Source organism: Marmota flaviventris, chromosome 10, assembly GCF_047511675.1.
Source record: "Marmota flaviventris isolate mMarFla1 chromosome 10, mMarFla1.hap1, whole genome shotgun sequence".
Classification (NCBI taxonomy): domain Eukaryota; kingdom Metazoa; phylum Chordata; class Mammalia; order Rodentia; family Sciuridae; genus Marmota; species Marmota flaviventris.
Window position 1 is genome coordinate 4117693 of NC_092507.1, and position 17890 is coordinate 4135582.

Genomic DNA, 17890 nt, shown 5'->3' on the forward strand with positions numbered 1-17890 from the left:
TCATAAAAATTAAGATATTCGGCATCACATGTGACATCTAAGATTTTTAAGAATTGTTTTTGCCTTCATCAGCATAAGCCTTTGGACGGCATGCAAATAGCTACAAGAAAAATTACCAGCTCATAAAAATGCTTTCCCTTGCCTTCATTCCCTTAGGTGGTAAATAAGGAAGGCAACATGCCTCCTCCCTCCTTCTGGCTGAAACGGTTAATATTTCCAGGCAAGGGGGCTAGTCACTATTTGCCAAGCAGAGCTAAGTACAGACAGATGCCATCCTAACGATAATGCCTATCACTTAGAACTTGAAATTGACACATGATAGGTTTCCCCTCTTAATTTACAGTGTAGTAAAAACGGTAATAAAGGTAGGCGCTCTTCACTCTTGCAAAGAGTTACCATTTCTATAATTTTGACAAGTCCACACTCCCGATTTTCCCCTCACACTGTCCCAGGCTCAAGTATTTAATATTTAACAATCTGTATTCTATAAATAATAGATGTGCCTGTCTTCACAACTGAACATCAGCGGCAGATTTTATTGTTGACAAGAGTGATAATGTTCTCTCACCTTCTTAACTTTTTATGTTACTGTTAATTTCCCCTTTGTGGCTGAGAGTCCGGGGAGGGGTTTGGGTCGTTCTGGAGAGAAATGAGCTGTAATAATCCAATTGGAACGGAGCACGGGGGAAGCCTGGATAACTTGATGATCGTTTTAGCAGTTTGAGGTCACAGACCCAGGCGAATGCTAGAGCCGGGAGGAGCCAGCCTCCGCCTGGCTGTTCCAGTGAGGCAGCTGCAGGTCTCCATGGGACAGATGCTTCTTAATGCCTACTACGTGCAAAGAGGGGACTTTGGGACAGGTGTCTGTGCGCTGGGATTTAGCCAAGGTCATACGGCTAATTCTTTGCAGAGTCGATGAAATTCAATTCAACTCAATAAATGGTTGGAAAACATTAAGAATCAGGATCCCAGCTCTCAAAAAGTTTGGCTCATCTGAGTCTCTTTGCTAAAAATTCTTACAAATGGACTTCTAGCTTCCTTCTTCCCCGTCTGGTGGTCACATCAGACCAAGTGCATCGCCTCCTTCAGCCGTCCATACTGACTGTTCCCTGTGCCCCGTGAGCTCTCCACCCAATGGCCCCACTCTCTAGCTAAAATAGCAACCCCCCACCGCTGTCCCACACAGCAGCAAGGCATTCCTGGTCCCCTCTCTGTGCTTTGTTGACTGTCCTACCTGCTGTTTTTGTCTTTCCCATGGAATGTGAACTCCCATCATGGTGGGACGTGTCTCTGTCCTTTGCTACCAGAGGCCTAGAGGTCAGTGCCTGAGCTGGTATAGAAATGCACATAGGAGTCGGTCCATGAGTGGACAACAGGGAGGCAGCTGATGGGAGGGCAGTCACACTGCTACGGGAGGTGATGATGCCTCCTCCGGTCACCTCTGCGTGTGTCCTCCCAGAGCCATGTTTGCTTATCTCAGCACTTAGTACGGCTCTTTCTTGGGATACTCGGAGGGTTTTCCCTCTCTGGAGGGCGACTTGGGGTTCCTTCTCTGAGCCAATCACCCTGTTTTTGGGAGGTGAAGGAAGGTAGCTGGATGAATGGAGACCAGTGTTTAGAATTTGCAGAGCCTTTCTCCTCACCAGCCGGGAGCACTCCTGGGTGGCCGTAGTCTCAGGTCCGTCCAGGTGCTGTTTGTAAGTCTGATCTACCCTTTACTCAAAGATTAACGTTCATTTCCCTCTTGCTTCAGGACGCAGAGTGGAAGCAGTCCAGTTCCGTTAGTTGAGAATAATGGGTCCAATAGGCTCTGTGAACACAAATAAGAACTAATGCAGGGCTCAGTGGTAGAGCGCTTGCCTGGCGTGTGTGAGGTACTGGGTTCGATCCTCAGCACCCCATAAAAATAAATAAATAAATCAAGGCATGCTGTTCGTTTACAACTACAAAAAAGAAAGAAAGAATGTAGAAAACAAAGCAAAACAAGATTTAAGCCTTCATGTTAAATTGCCAGAGCTTGCGTTTAGGATTCCTACAACCTCAAATGAGGGTTCTGCAATGTAGAATGAAAATGAGTGGCCAAGTCTGTCACGTTCCACGTGACTAAAACACTCAGGGTCACTCTAGGTGAACTGGGCTGCACGAAATAATCACACAAGAGACAGAGATACCTTTTCTTTGGGTCCTGTGATGGCTCCTCCAACCTTAGGGGTCCGTGGAAAGAGAGAGAGAGAGAAAGAGCAGGTGGTGAAGCCTTTTATTGGGGAGAAACCATTCAAATGAGGCAAGGGGTCAGGTTTCAGGGGGCTGAGCCTAACTTCCTGATGTCTGCTGTCAGCAGGTTGACTGACATCTAGGAAGGCCACACCCAAAGGCAGAGCAAAAGAACGGGACACACAAAGGGCATTTCCATGGAACATTCTATTCCAAACAGGGCAAAGGGGTAGTATTACAAAGAAACAGGTGAGTGTAGCTCAATCCATCGGTTGACACACCTACATCTGAAGACGCATCCTCAACTTTCTGGACCAGGACAATGTCCAGGTCACCATGAAATGTAGTGACTGGTCAAAGCCTCTTGCTTCAGCATGGAAGGTGTGAATCATTCAGCGTGGCTCCCCACACAGGTCAGCAGAGAGCTGGGGCAGGTGTATGGAAGATAAAGGGCAGGGGCAGTTGTCACACCTGCCGTGTCCAGTGGCCCATGGATTTCCTCGAGAGTCTTTACAGGTATTTTCTGATCTTCATGACAACTCATGTGTTGGAATTATGGACATTTTTAGATAAGGAAAGCAAAAGCTCACAGAGGTCATGTGGTTTGCCCAAGGCCACCAGCCAACACTGGCAGAGGCAGGACTGGAATCCAGACCTGGCCATTGACCTAGCGTTTTTGGTAGGATGTTCCCAAATTGCAAAGTCAAGCTGGAAGCTGGAGCGAAGGCAGCTGAGGCGTTTCTGCTGATCCCATGGTACCGACAGCCAAATAGGAGTTTGGAAACAAACTCCCTTGCTTTCCCTCTCTGATTTCCTTTTCCCTCTTGTACAATTTACTGCTGACTATGTGATGGTTGGGAGAATTAGGCTCAATTGTGGCTTCAGCCTGTTGTCATGAACATGTCCCGAGGATCCCAAATCTTGTTAAATGACTCTGTAGCGTTTAATTGTGTCTTTGGGGAGGCCTGGCGGGGGTAGTGAGGTGCAAACTGTGAGGAGGCTTGTGCATGTGGAAGGAGGGCCCGTCTGCCCCAGCCTGGGCGCCTGGCTGGCCTCCCCAAGTGCTGTCTGCCTTGGGTGCCAACAAAGCCTGCTGCGGGGGGGGGGGGGGGCGGGCAGACAGCGTGGCCAGCCAAGGCTCTGGGGGGCCACTACTGCCCCTCGGGATGGGCAGCCTCTTTGCTCTTTATCCCCGCTCCCAGCTTTGACCAGGAATACTCTTGGTCTAGTCCCAGAAGCCAGGGACTGACAGAGCCATTCTGTCCCTTCCCAGGGCCTGTCTCTGTAACTCTGGGCTGTTTTCACCCAGAGAAAGTGCTCTCCGAGGAAAGGTGTAGAAAACCAGGGAATTCTCTCCCTGCCCTTGATACCAACGGCTTGTGTTCCCCGGGGCAAGCAGCTTCTCTTTGGCAGGCAGGGTTTCCAGCCCTGGACAGTGGGAAACAGCCCAGTGGCCTGTCTCCTTGGGCTGTAAGAAAACGTGATCTGCTCAGCCGGTGCTGACTTGGCACCCGCACGCACATGCAAATCCAGGCTCCTGCCGCTTCCTTCAAATCACAGGAGCACATCAGTGAACAGAAGACAGTCACTTAGATGGATGGGCCACCAGACTGTGGGGCCCTGAGAAGGGACTTCATGTGCTTCTGAGCACACATTTAGTGAGCTTGGCAACGTCATTAAGCATCCAGCTCGATTGCTGTAAAGACTCAAACTTTGATTACAAACATTTGAAGCTGTCAGGTAGGCTTGCTTTTAGGGGGCCACCCCTCTATCCTATTTACAAGGAATCATCATTGGTACATTAAAAGATGCCACGCCAAAAGAACAGTTGGTTTTCTATCAGGCACACAAACACTGAAAAAGCCAGGCTCAGTTTTGACTAGTGTTTAAAAAACACAACTACGCTTGGCAACTTTGCCACTGTTTCCCTCTGCAGAGAAACTTTGCACCAGAGGAAAAGGGTTTCGGTATTGCCATTTAGCCATCAGAAACTGCATAGGCCAGCTGGTGTGGTGGCGTACGCCTGTAATCCCAGCGGCTCAGGAGGCTGAGGCAGGAGGATTGCGAGTTCAAAGCCAGCCTCAGCAACTCAGCAAGACACTATCTCTAAATAAAATATAAAAAGGGGACTGGGGATGTGGCTCAGTGGTTTGCCCCTGGGTTCAAACCCTGGTACCAAAAATAAATAAATAAATAAATAAACAAACAAACAAATAAATAAATAAATGAAACTATACAGGTCACCTGGCTGTGTTCTGCCCACCATTGCAACTGGACGTATGTGTGTAACTGGCTGAGTGCCTATAGTGACGTGTGGACAGAATCCCCTCTGCTTATGTGTGTGCATGTTAAGTAAACAGAGCTGATTTTCAAATTAAGAAAACTCCAGACAGGGTGCCTCAAAGGTGGCATCTCGGAGAAAGGTCCCTTCCCACCCACTATCCAACTTTATCATGTTTACTTCTCCCAAAGTTAAAGATTAGGAGGGGAGCTGAGAATCTGGGGCAGCGGCTCAGATGGAGTGTGTATGTATTGGCGTCACAGGCGGGGGTGGGGTGGGGAGGATGCTGTGGCCACAGACTGCTAGGCTTCTCTCCAGGTGTTTCTGACTCAGCAGGGCTGGTGTGGGACCCTGGAATCTGTCTGTTTAACAAGTTCCTAGATAATGCTGATGCAGCTAGCCCAGGGGACCCCACTTTGAGAACCACTGATCTAGAGGGCTATCCTGCCAGAAAGGGGTGTGCATCACCCACTTAGGGACACTGCCGCTTCTGACACATCATTTTCTCAATATTCTGACGGTATTTACAGAACCAGTCACATTTAGCAACTATAATAAAATACCCCCCAGAAATCAACCCTTGTCTCTCTCCTTCAGACACCCAAGCCTCAGTGAATGATAAGGAATAATAGGGTGTGTTTGGGCTTCATTCCCTGATAAAGTCAATGGCCACCAAATTATTGACCTTCACCAGGCTTATTCCTGATGCTTCAATAGCAGAGTAAGTGCAGAGTAAACCCTTGGTTATGTTTCTACGATGTAGCAGAGAAGCTCGAGTTCATGTTCCAAGTAAAAAGAGAACTGTCTTTTGAAGGAGTCAGCTTCCCCAGGGGAGAGCTGGCCCGGGGACAAGGCCACTCAACAGCAGGTTTGATCTTCCTCCACAAACACTCTTGCCCTCCTTGGAGTCATTCTTGGTTCTTCCCCACCCCCACCCCCACCCCCAGGTCCACTCGGCCAGCCGATCCTGGATCCTGGCTTCTCTGTCCTGGTCATCAATCCAAAATCTGATTCCCTCTCACTCCCCCTATTGATCTCACTCTGGGCAACCTGGCATCACTGCCTCTTGCCACCCCCACCTCCCCTCAAACTGTCCTTCTTCACTCTGCGGCCAGATTCGGGGTTGCAGATCATGTGCCAGATCACTGTGCTTTGGCCCCCACTGGTGACCTCCCACTGTGCTCAGGAGAGCCAGTGTCCTCCCTCGCAGCAGAGCCCCCTTGGTTGGCTCACTTACCCCTCTTGATGGCTGAGTGCCTCTCCTTCACTCTCCTTTGCTAATCAGCGACAGTAGTTTACCCTCTTTGCTTTTCCTCTGATGCACAGGGAAGAACTTACCTCAGGGCCTTTGCACTGCCTGTTCCCCCAGAATCCTCAAGGCTCCTTCCTCACCTGCACTGTGGTCTTTGTTCAAATAGCCCCTAAGGGTTGTCTTTTCTGATCGCCCTTTTAGAAATTGTCCGTCACTAGGTTCCTAGTGCCTGTTTCTCCCAGAGAAGGCCCAAACCCAGTGAGAATGCTAGGGCTCATTGAAAATGGGAGGCAAGAACTTTTATTCTGAGACATGAAGCAAACACCCAGTTCAAGCCTCCTTCCACTCAGTGTAGGAACACGATACTTGCTCACCATCTTTGAAAGCCAGACACGCCCTTACTCCCCGTGCTTCTTCCTGAGTTCATCTTTCAGAGCTGCCAGCATCAGGATCGTTGCTTCCTCCTCAAACATTCTCCAACTTGAAAGGGCTTCTGCCCTTTTTCCTCCACAGGTGCTCATTGAAAATCCCAGAAACTTCCTGGCCAGATTTCCATCTTACCAAAACAAAAAAAACGTAACATGAAAATTATCATTTTAACCACTTTGAAGCGCACGGTGTGGGGACACGAGTTACATGGTCCACCTCCAGAGCTGCTCTGTTTTCCTGAGTGGACACTCTGCCTATTGAACCAGGTGCCCTCCTTCCCTGCAGCCCCCAGGAACCACCATTTTTGTCTCTGAATCTGACTCTTCCATGGACCTCATGTGAGTGGGATCAGATGGCATCTGTCCTTTTGTGACTGGCTTCTTTCATTTAGCATCAAGTCCTCCAGGTCCGTCGTGCTGTGGTTATATCAGAATTCCTTTCCTCTCCACACCTGGATAACGCCACCCTGTGAGCATCCCACGTTCAGCGTGTCCGTTCGACCCTCAGCGCCACCTGAGCTGCCTCCACCTTTTGGTTATTGTGAGCAATGCCGCGATGAACGTGGGCGTGCAAATGCCTGTTTGGGACCCTGCTTTCCAGGCTTTGGGGTCTACACCCAGAAGAAGCCTTGCGGTTGCGAGGTACTTGTCCAGCGTGCCGAAGACGGCCACACTGTTTTCCGCGGGAGCTGTGCCGCGAGGGTTCTGGTTTCTCCACATCCTGCGATGCTTGCTGTTCTGTAGTTTTCTCCTGTCCTGATGACAGTCATCCTGGGGGCGTGGAGTGCTTCCACCCTGAATTTTCTGTGGCAGCTAACTCCAAGGATGCTTCCTTCTCAAAACTTTCTTTCCTCCTTTCCTCCGTGCTCTCCAGTATTATTTTCTACTTTTCTGGCTTTCTTTTCCCTTCAGTCTCTAAACACCTCATCAACATGAGTGTCCCCCAGGGCTGTTGCATGCAGGCCCCTTGCTCTGGGAGCTCCCGTGTTCCATGTGGTCACATACCGTCCATTGAGACTCTGCTGATACCCCAACTGCACCTCCCACCCGATCAGCGGGGATTCTCAGTTCGATACCTACCCAGACCCTATTCTTGAGCTCTTTTCTAGCAATCTGCTAACACCAGAAGCTAAAAACCAAACCAAAACAAAAACAAGAGAGCTCGTATTTGTGTTAGGCACTGGAGGTGAGGGGTCTACAAAGACTTTGTCACTGACTTTGTGTGTGCATGTGTGTGGTACTGGAATTGAATCAACTGAGCCTCTTTCTTTCTTTACCTATTTATTTTTTCTTTTAAGACAGTGTTTTGCTAAGTCACTAAGTCAGTATTCCCAAACCTGTCATCCTCCTGCCTCAGCCTCCTGAGTAGCTGGGATTGCCAGTGTGGGCTACTATGCTCAGCTCACATTTTTTTTAAAGTTGTACATGGACACAATACCTTTATTTTGTTTATTTATTTTTATGTGGTGCTGAGGGTTGAACCCAGTGCCTCACATGTGTGAGGCAAGAGCTCTTCCTCTGAGCCACAACCCATTTTTTGTTTTTAATTGCAGTACAGGGACTTGAACCCAGGCCCTTGAGCACCCTAGACACATGCTGTATGACTGGGCTACATCCCCAGCCTGACACATTGTTTTGAATCCGTGCATATTCTTACCAATCCTACACGGCAAATTCTATCGTTAATCCCACATTGCCACTGAGGAAACTGAGGATTCAAGAGGTCACATAAGTAGTTTGCCATCAAACTCAAGGTGGGTCTGCAGGGGCCCTGTGTCTGCTTCCCACCCCCCAGTCCCTTCTGACCATCTACAGGAGATTCCAGGCTGAATTTCTCACTGAGTTATAAGTATACGTTTATCTCTCTGTCTCTACCACTGAAATTGATTGTATGAAAACAGGGGCGAAAGTTTTTATATTAAATTTCATTTCTGTTTTAACAGGTCTAAGCTTAGTGCCAGGTGTCAGAGAATACATCCCATCAGTAGTTGTTTGATGAATGGATATGTGTGAACAGCCTGCATTTCATATCAGTGTTCCTTCACGATCACAAAATACTAATGGCTACCTACCCACCAATACACATGCGTGTGGTGGAGGCTTCTACTGAAGAGGGTGATATGATTCATGTTGTCTTACAGCTAAACTCTCATGATGAAATGTTATTTGTAGAGAGAATCTCACAGGATGTGAGATCTAATTTTCTCTCCCCCTACCTCTCACCCACATGGGTAGAAATGGTAGAGAAATAATTCTCAGTGGCTAAGAGGGGATGTAAACTTTTATATTCACTATTACTCAAAACATTTAATATTGGCCAATATTTTGTGTCTTTCTTATCTTTTTTCAGATAGTTATCTTTCCTCTAAAGATAACTATTATTTGAATAATGATAATTATCATTTTTTCAGGACCTTTTATAAATTAGGGTTGAACACAGGGCCTCTCACATGCTAGGCAAGTGCTTCTTCACGAAGCCACAGCCCTGGCCCTGAACTGCTGCTTTTAAAAACAATACATTTTTAGCTAAGTGTGGTGGTGCACGCCTGTAATCCCAGCCTTTGGGGAGGTTGAGGCAGGAGGATCAGGAGTTCAAAGCCAGCCTCAGCAAAGCAAAGCGCTAAGCAACTCAGTGAGACCCTGTCTCTAAATAAACTACAAAATAGGACTGGGGATGTGGCTCAGTGGTCGAGTGCCCCTAAGTTCCATCCCTGGTACCAAAACAAACAGACAAAAAAACAATACATTTTTAAAACTAGGTAGTTTATGAGTGTTAAAAAAAATCTAATAGTATGGAGGTGTTTGGGGGAAGGTCTCCTTCCCTCCTGTCCCTGGGCCCTGTGGGGACTCAACACAGAGACACCCTTCTTCCTCCTGCTCATGTACTGCTTGAACGATGCCCTGCAATCACAAGCATTTATAAATCTCCACCTACCCATGCCCACCCCACCCTGCTTAAAATATGACACTACCTTGTGCTGCACCTGGCTTTTGTCCCTCTGCCGTGTGTTGGCAGCTGCTCCGTGTCCATCCACGGAGAGCAGCCTCATCCGTCTTCACGCGCAGACCAGCACTGCTTGAACCCTTCTGCCCAAGTGCTCGGGATGGCAGAAGCACATCTGTAGCAAGGACACAATTCATTTGAAACCTTCCAATTCATTTGAAAACTTCCCATTCTGCTTCCTAATGCACCTCTGCAGATTTTAATATAAAAATCTTATTTTAAAACAGAGGCTCTAGGCAGAAGCACCTTGTTTATCCTGAGACTCATCCCCCTGCAGATACATGGACCTCTGTGTAGAGGGCGGATATGAATCGCCACCTGGAATCCTGGTCATGTTGGGAGGAAGGCAGGGTAGGAATGATTAGTCCTTTCTAAAGATGTAGTGACTGCTGCTCAGTGATGTCAAGTGACCTGTTCCTGGTGACACAGTGAGGATGAAGCTGGGAGAGTGCCCAGCACCCTGCTGTGGCCCGATGACTTGTCCCACTGCTCAATTATGCCACAATCATACGTGTGAACCCAAGAAGATCTAAAGGACAATCCAAGCAGGGTTTACTGGAAAGGATGAAAGATCTAGAAAACGGAGCCTTTATTGACTTGGCAGAAAATAGCACCACGGTACTGAATTTTAATGTGTAAGAACAGTTCACATCTTTCACACGATCAATTGTGTCCCCTGAAATTCACAAGGTGAAGCCTGAACGTTCAGAATCTCAGAACCTGACTGTGTTTGGAAATAGGGCTTTGAAAGAGGTGATTAGAAGGTTAAAACGAGAGGGCTGTGGAGGGCCCTGAATCTATCCTGTGGGTCCTCATAAGAGGAGGAGATGCCAGGGATGTCCACCAGAGGTAAGTCCATGGGAGGACACAACCACAAGGTGGCCGTCTGCCAGCCAAAGAGAGAGATGTGAGGAAGAACCACGCCTAACAACACCCTCATCATGGACTCCAGCCTTCATGACTATGAAGTAATAAATTTCTGTGGTTTAAGCCACCCACTCTGGCATTTTGTAATGGCAGCCAAAGCAAACCAATACAGTATGCATTCCAAGGGCCACTTTTAATTCTCTTCTAAGTGAATTTCTTGTCTCCACAGCAATCAGGTTCCTGTGAACAGCACTGGACTGGGCATTCATCCATTCATTATTGTACACTGTTGTGTGCTTGTCCCATTGAGGCACAGGCACACTACAGTGACTGACAAAGCCCCTGCATCCTGGGGCTACTGTTTATTATCCCACCTCCAAAATGACCTGCTTCCCCATGTCTGCCCTGAGTGAGATACTGCAGGGTGGTGGTGGGGGGAAGAAGATACATTAAAAATAAATTAATGATCCAAGAAAGGATTTATGGATATTTCCAAATGTTTTGCTTTTTTAAAATACAAGCTTCCCTTGCAGATTGCCTTGTTTACCACAGGATTGAAGAAGAAGTCACTGAGGTGGGTTATAATCACGCTTCCCCTCATTGTGAAAGTGTTCTAAGCACCTGGCACAGCTAGTTTTGAAGCTCGCAGCTCTGACGGTGATCAGAGCTATTGATTTGCTTGCATATATCTTTCCAGAGACTACCCTGGCTCAGAGAGGAGCTCAGATTCTACCAGCCCCATTAGAATGGTTTCACCTAGAGGCTGGGAGGACAGGGTGAGATGGAACTGTCCGCAGGTGTGTAGGTTAGTGTCTCCTACAGCGGATCCCAGAAAGAGCTAGAAGAGCCCCCTGGGGGTCCCAGCCATGACTCCTCTGCCTCCCAACGTCACTCTCTGATTGTGCTCTCTGGACGTTTTCAAGAAAGCCTGAGTGGCTCATTGCAGATACCCATCATTAACGTGCCTTTCACGCTTCTTAATTCCTCCAGAACTTTAACCATCATTGCAAACACAGAAAGGGTATTATTCCTGGAGAAAGCTATTCATCATGACCGTACCAGCCTCCGTTTCTAGTGCAGGAATTACTTCAATTGCCAATGGGAAGAGGGAGCCAACAGGTATTTTTAAAGAGGCTCTATTCACTGGAGGATCGAAAAGAAAATATCCCCTTTGAGCATTTAGTCACACACATCAAAGGAAACAACAGTTTCAATCTTCATTTGCATCGTGCAGGCATTAGATGTGGTCCAGTTACACCGAGCTCCGCTTGAAAAGGCAGAAGTGCCAGTACTTTTCAAGCCTTGACGGAGACAGAGAGAAAATGCAGCCAGGCAAATAATATATCACCCTGCCAAGGCATTTTCCATTTTTAAAAGGACAGAACAATTTTACATTATTTCTGGAGACACTTTGCAGCAAATATCCCTTGACATTTGTTCTAGTCCCCTGGTCAGCCTGCCTAAAAGTGCTGGTGGGTCCCAGCCCATGGCTCCAGGGTGTGCTAGGGGAACATGTTCTGCTTCTGGGTCTTGAACCTCCAGATGTGAGAAGGGCAAGTGGCCCACTTTTTTTTTTTTTTTTTTGGAGTGCAGGCAGATGGAACTCGGCAGAAGTGGTCAATTAACATGCCACCCTGGTGGAAAGAAAGAAAATGGCGTTTCAGGTTGCTTGAAGATGCTGGGTGGATATTCCACACTCAGGGCTTGGCGTTGCTGGAATGTAAATGTGAGGAAGCCTTGGGGTTTTGCAGTGAAGCCCCCAGGAGACCCCAGGGGGATTCCGAGTGCTTAGACTTGGTGGTGAAAGGTCTTGGGGAAAGATGGAAACAGATGCCACTTCTGGGATAAATTAGTGCAGAAGACTTGTAGTGAGGTGACAAATGACAGGTTTTCTCCAGATCTGAAGAATCAAGGATGGGGTATTTGGTAAAATTCCCCACACTGTTCTTCCACCATCCTCTTGTCAAGTGGAGGTCTTTTGTTAGAAGGAGAACTGTGGGTTTCATTGTTTCTAATCCTTAGCCTTGGCTGGCCTGAAAAATCTCAGGGTGCTGAATGATTAATTCCGACCTGCCCTAGAAAACGTTAGTCAACTGGCAAAAGGAATAGCCCAACACGAAGGCAAAAGAGCAAATTGACTTTATCTGTGAGTGATTATGTTTGACAAGATGAAAAAGAAAGAAATCTTTGTCACTGGAGAAAATTGTGCTTTGAGAAATCTTTGCACAAGTCTTAGAGCTGTGCTGTACACTGTTTGAATTAAAATGGAAATAATCCCAGCCCTCTTTTCCCTCCCAAATAAAAAGCAGGGAAACAAAACTTTATTTTCATTCATTTACTAAGGGAGAGTTTCCCAGATCAGAGCGGGAGTCCCAGGTCTACTCCAGAGCAGCACTTTCATTAACCGGGAAATCCTCGTTCAAGAAACCTATTTTTGAATTGCTATTTACTACTAAAATTTTAATTTTTCTTTTAAGTATTGTCACAAATGCAGTCTGATTCTTTGTGGGTGGAATAGCAAGGCAGATGGGAGTTTCCTTTAATAAAAGAGGAGAGCCAATTTTCATTCTAAACGGGTGAAAAGATCACTATTGTTAAAGTGATTCTTCTGATTTCGCATTTATACATTCCCAACTGCTTTGACTCCATCTATGGTTCTGATTTTGTTTTGCTTACATTTTCTCTTCCCCAATTAAAAGGAAAAAAAATAACCTACTTAAATTTCTAAACTCCTTTTATATTTTAAACAATCTTTCAGTTACCCACGTGACTAACTCCCTCACCTCCTTTGAGTTTTTCCTTAAATGATAATGATAATCCTTTTTTTTTTTTTTAAATCCCCTGTACTGGAGATGGAACTCAGGGCCTCCGTCATGCCAGGCAAGCGCTTTACCACTGAGCTACAATGTACTCCAGCTCTTCAATTCATTTTTTTTAATTAAAAATTTTTAATTGACACATAAGAATTATACATACTTATGGGGTACCTTGCATACATGGTGTAAAATGTCAAGTCAGTTTCCTAATGATACCCTACGTTGACCAGGACTATTTAAAATTGCACCTCCTCAACACTGGCACGTCTGGCTCCATTTTAAAAAATATCTTTATTTTTATACATTCATATTTTATTTTTTAGTTGTAGTTGGACACAATACATTTATTTATCTGTCTATCTATCTATCTATTTATTTATTTATTTATGTGGTGCTGAGGATCAAACTCAGGGCCTCACATGTTGTAGGCAAGCACTTTATTGCTGAGCCACAACCTCAGCCCATGTCTGGTTCCTTTTAATGTGTTCTACTTTAAGTTTTTCCACTCATGGTCTTCTCACACACTATAGAATGTCTTTCTTTTATTTTTTTTAAAAAAATTCTCCTGGCCTGGGGATATAGCTCAGTTGGTAGAATGCTTGCCTCTCATGTACAGGGCCCTGGGTTTGATCCCCAGCACCTCCAAAAAAAAAAAAAGGTAAAAATTTATCCCAGTTGTTGATGAACATAATACCTTCATTCTACCTGTCTTTTATGCAGCACTGAGGATTGAACCCAGTGCCCCACATGTGCTAGGCACCACTAAACTACACCCCTAGCCCCTAGAAAGTCTTTCTTTACCGTGTTTATTGTTTCCCACTAGAATGTAAATGTAGAGAGTAGGATCTGTGTTTTGTTAAATTATGTACTTTAATAGCAAGGATAGTGCCAGTCACTTGGAAGGTGCTCAATAGATGCTGAATAACAATGTTGGGCAAAATTTTCCAAGACTTGGTAATGAGTAGGAGATTATTGGGTATCCTTTTGTAAAACGCCAGGTAGATCCTCCTGTGGGATGATTCTATGGAGTAAAGACCTTTGACCTGTGTACCTAGTCTAAAGGTGAGGTAAAAATAGAAAACAGAGAGCAATACAGATTATTCTTGCCCAGTGTAGCAACCAACTTTTGCCCTGTAGAAAAGATAATACCAAACGTGATGCTTTACTGCCTTATTAAAATAGGTTATTAAACAATTTTGCATCTTTTAGAAAGCATTCTTGCTTGCCTATAATTATAAATCTGTTCTTTGAATTCTGCTTTAAACCAGTTTCAACATCTTATAGGCCCTCATTAATTAAAGGGCTGAAGAAAACTCTTGACACATACTTTATGTTTGCATGAGAGTCATCATTTTTATCTTTTTGAAAGTTATGATGGAGTAAAAGTTACACTGCTTCCTCTAGGATATCTCAGCCCTGTGGTGTGTTAGCACCACCCAATGCTAGGTACTCCCAAATTTGTATCTCTAGACTAAATTACCCACGATGGCCTCAAGCTTGCAGTCATCTTGCCTCAACCTCTAGAGTGGCTGGGATTACAGGTGTGCACCATTGTGCTCAGCTCCAAATGGATTTCTGAATTCTCACTCTCTCCTAAACTTGCTCCTTCCCAGCCTTTAAGTTCTATACCTATAACTCAATTGTTCAAGCCAAAATCCCAAGTGTCAAATCTTGGCTGAAAGCATTTCTTTTTATTGTACCTCACACTCAACCCATTAGCAAAACCTAAGCAATCCTAAATCCATTTACCTTTTAAGGCCTCCACCTCAGTCTAACACCAGACAGCTGTTTTTGTAAATAAAGTTTTATTGGAACAAAGACATGTCCATTTGTTCACACATTGTCTGTGGCTGCCTAGGTGTTACTGCGGCGGACTTGAGTAGCTGCGACAGAAACCACAGAAGCTGCAAAGTAAAAAATATTTACTATCTGGTACTTGACTGAAAAAAAAAATTGACTCCTGGTATAGCAGGCTGAATAAAGCCCCCCAAAATATCAAGTCCTCAGCTTGAGTGGAACCTGTAAATGTTACCTCATTTGGAAAAAGGGTCTTTGTAGGTGCTATTAAGTTAAGGCTCTTGAGATGGAGAGATTATCTTGGATGGTGTACATGGGCCCTAAATGTTATTATATGTTCTTATAAGAAGGGAAGGAAGACCTGACTCCATATACACAGAAGAGAGAAGGCAATGTGAAGATGGAACAGAGATTTGAAGATACTAGCCTTACAGACTGGAGCCATGTGGCTGCAAGCCAATAAAAGTTGGAAGAGGCAGGAAAGGGTTCTCCCTAGAACTTTGGAAGGAATGTAGCCCTGCAAACATCCTGATTTTGGCCCAGGGAGTGATTTCAGACCTCTGGCCTCCAGAATGGTAATAGAATACACTTTTGTTATATTAAGACACTAAGATAGTTTGTTAGATCAGCCATAGGAAATTAGTACCCTCAAGTCACCATCAAGTCTCGACGTCTGTGATAACCTCCTAACTGATCTGCTTCCTCTCTTGCACATGAGGAATATTCTCCATCCTGTGGCAGATTGATCCTTTTAACACCCCAATAAGATAATACTCTCAGCTCATCCCCTCTGTTAGCTTTCTAGTGTCTTCAAAAGAAAATCCCAAGATCTCTCCCAGAATGGGAGGTGCTACGCAGTGGTTCCTCCCTGAATCCATGTCCCAGCACTCTACCTGGCCCCACGTGGTTCCTAGGACGCATTGTGTGCCTTCGTGTCAGGGCCTTTGAACTTATTATTTCCCCTGCCTAGAACATTCTCCCACCCCATCTATGGCTGTTCACTTCCTTTTCTTTCCAGATTCAGAAACTTCCTTGACCTGCCTTGTCCAAAAAGCATCCCCATCACCCCTCTCTCCCACATTATTTTTCTTTAAGCATTTGTCAATGTCCTTCAGCCATTGTCTGTCTTTCCCACTTCTGTGTCTGCTCCATAAGGGCAGGAATTTTTGCCTGTTTCGTTCACTGCTGTATCTTCAGCACCTAGAACCAGCACCTCATATGTGATAAGCACTCAATAAACATTTGTTGAATGAATATACATAGTAAATAAATTTAAATCATATCAAATGAAGAGCAAGCCTTATTTTTTTTTCTGCCCCATCCTCAAAGGTAACTACAGATAATTGAACTTTTTTTTTTTGTTATTCTTCTAAAACCTTTTTCAGAAGAATGTATAGATATATGGGAATATCTACACAGGAAATAAACTTTATATCCATTTCCTATATACATATGAGTATAGTGTATGTTATGCCCTGTGCCTTAATTTATTCAGTTAAACATTTAAGTTGGAGATCTTTCCATAGCAGTACATGTTGATTTGCCTCCATTTTTAAAAAGTGGCTGCATAATATCCCACAGTTTAATACTTAAAGAAAAATAAACTTCCCATTTTGTTTGAACACAGCAAGGCTAATGACAATTAAGTGCCTCTCCTCCTGAACTCTTTTTATTTACTCCCACAGTGGCCTGGCATCTCTTGAATGTTCCTCCTAATACCACAGTGCTGGTGCATCAGTGGCTTTTATTCCAAATGTTTTGATGGGTCATTTTACTTTTAACAACTAAACAAAATTTCCTCTCGGAATGGAAACAAACTACATTGAAAGTGTTGAACACAGCAGTAAAAAAAAAAAAAAAAAAAAAAAAAAAAAAAAAAAAAAAAGAAAGAAAGAAAGAAAAGAAAAGAAAAAAAAAAAAAAAGCAGCTCTCCAAATGATTTGCAGCATCGGATATGGCCAGGGTGACTTGAGCAACATTACAATCTCCCCTAACTGCCTGGAGACACCCCAGATACACTGACAACACAAGTGCAAGTGGGGTTAGTTTGTGCAAATGCTCAAAGCCCCCTGGCTCCCTCCATCTGATTGGTTTGCACCCTCCCCCCACCAGCTGGCCTTCTGTATCCAGAGGGGCTCCACTGACATCTCCAGGGCCCTGTTGACTTCAGATGTCATGAAGCTCTTTTCCCCTGTGTCCTCTCAACAAGCAAAGCTTGATCCCTCGGTAGAAAAGAAGCCATTTCTTTGACCATTAGTCCAAATAAACAATAAAAACTATCAGGTTGTATGATACCAGAAAGTTCAGGTAGGGAGTAGAAAGACTAGTTTTAAAGGGAATGTCCAGAAAAAACTGGATTGATTGTTGAAGTAGCATATCAAGGTGAGATACATTCCATCAAAGGCATTTAGATAAAACTTGAAGAAGGCCCCTGGAGAGCAAGTGCACTCAGGTATGTTTTATGCAATAGCTGGATGATGTGGAAAAGTTTTATGATTATAGCTATTGTTTAAACAACCTCTCTTGCAACCCCAATGACGAAGGATAATGTTCTGTTCTAGGTTTTAATTGTTAAAAGAAAAAAAAAAAAAAACCTGCCAGAGTGGTGTGACTGGTACTCTGTCCCCTTAGACTTGGCTACCTCTAAGTAAATATGAATGAATGAAACTACTGATTCTTTTCAAAATTTCAACAGTCTGTGTTCACAATCAGGCTTTTTTTTTTTAGAGGGGAAAAATTTATTTTGGACTTACAGTTTCAGAGGTTCTGCAGGGTCAGTTAACTTTATTGCTGAGGTCCCAAATGAGGCAGACCAACATGGTGGTAGGGTATAGAAGAGGAAAGCTCCCCATCTCACAGAAGTCAGGAAGAAGAAGCACAAATCAGGACGTTTTTGTTTTATGTGGTGCTAGAGATTGAACCCAGGGCCTTGTGTATGAGAGGAAAGCACTCTACCAACTGAGCTACATCCCCAGCCCTCTAAATCAGGACTTTTATGTTCATGTTATTTTTTAAATGAGCTGAAATTCAGGCCAACCCTTCAAATATCTCATTTTATTTGGGCTATCTGACAAGTCTCTACTCTCACATCCTAACAGTAGACATTCTGACAATCATGCTGATATCATTGCTAACTGGTGGCTGGTGGGTGAAGAGAAGAGGAAAGATGGAGATGTGCGGGACTGGGGAGCATGTAGTATCTGATTGGTGAAAGGTTGGTTCTAACAAAAC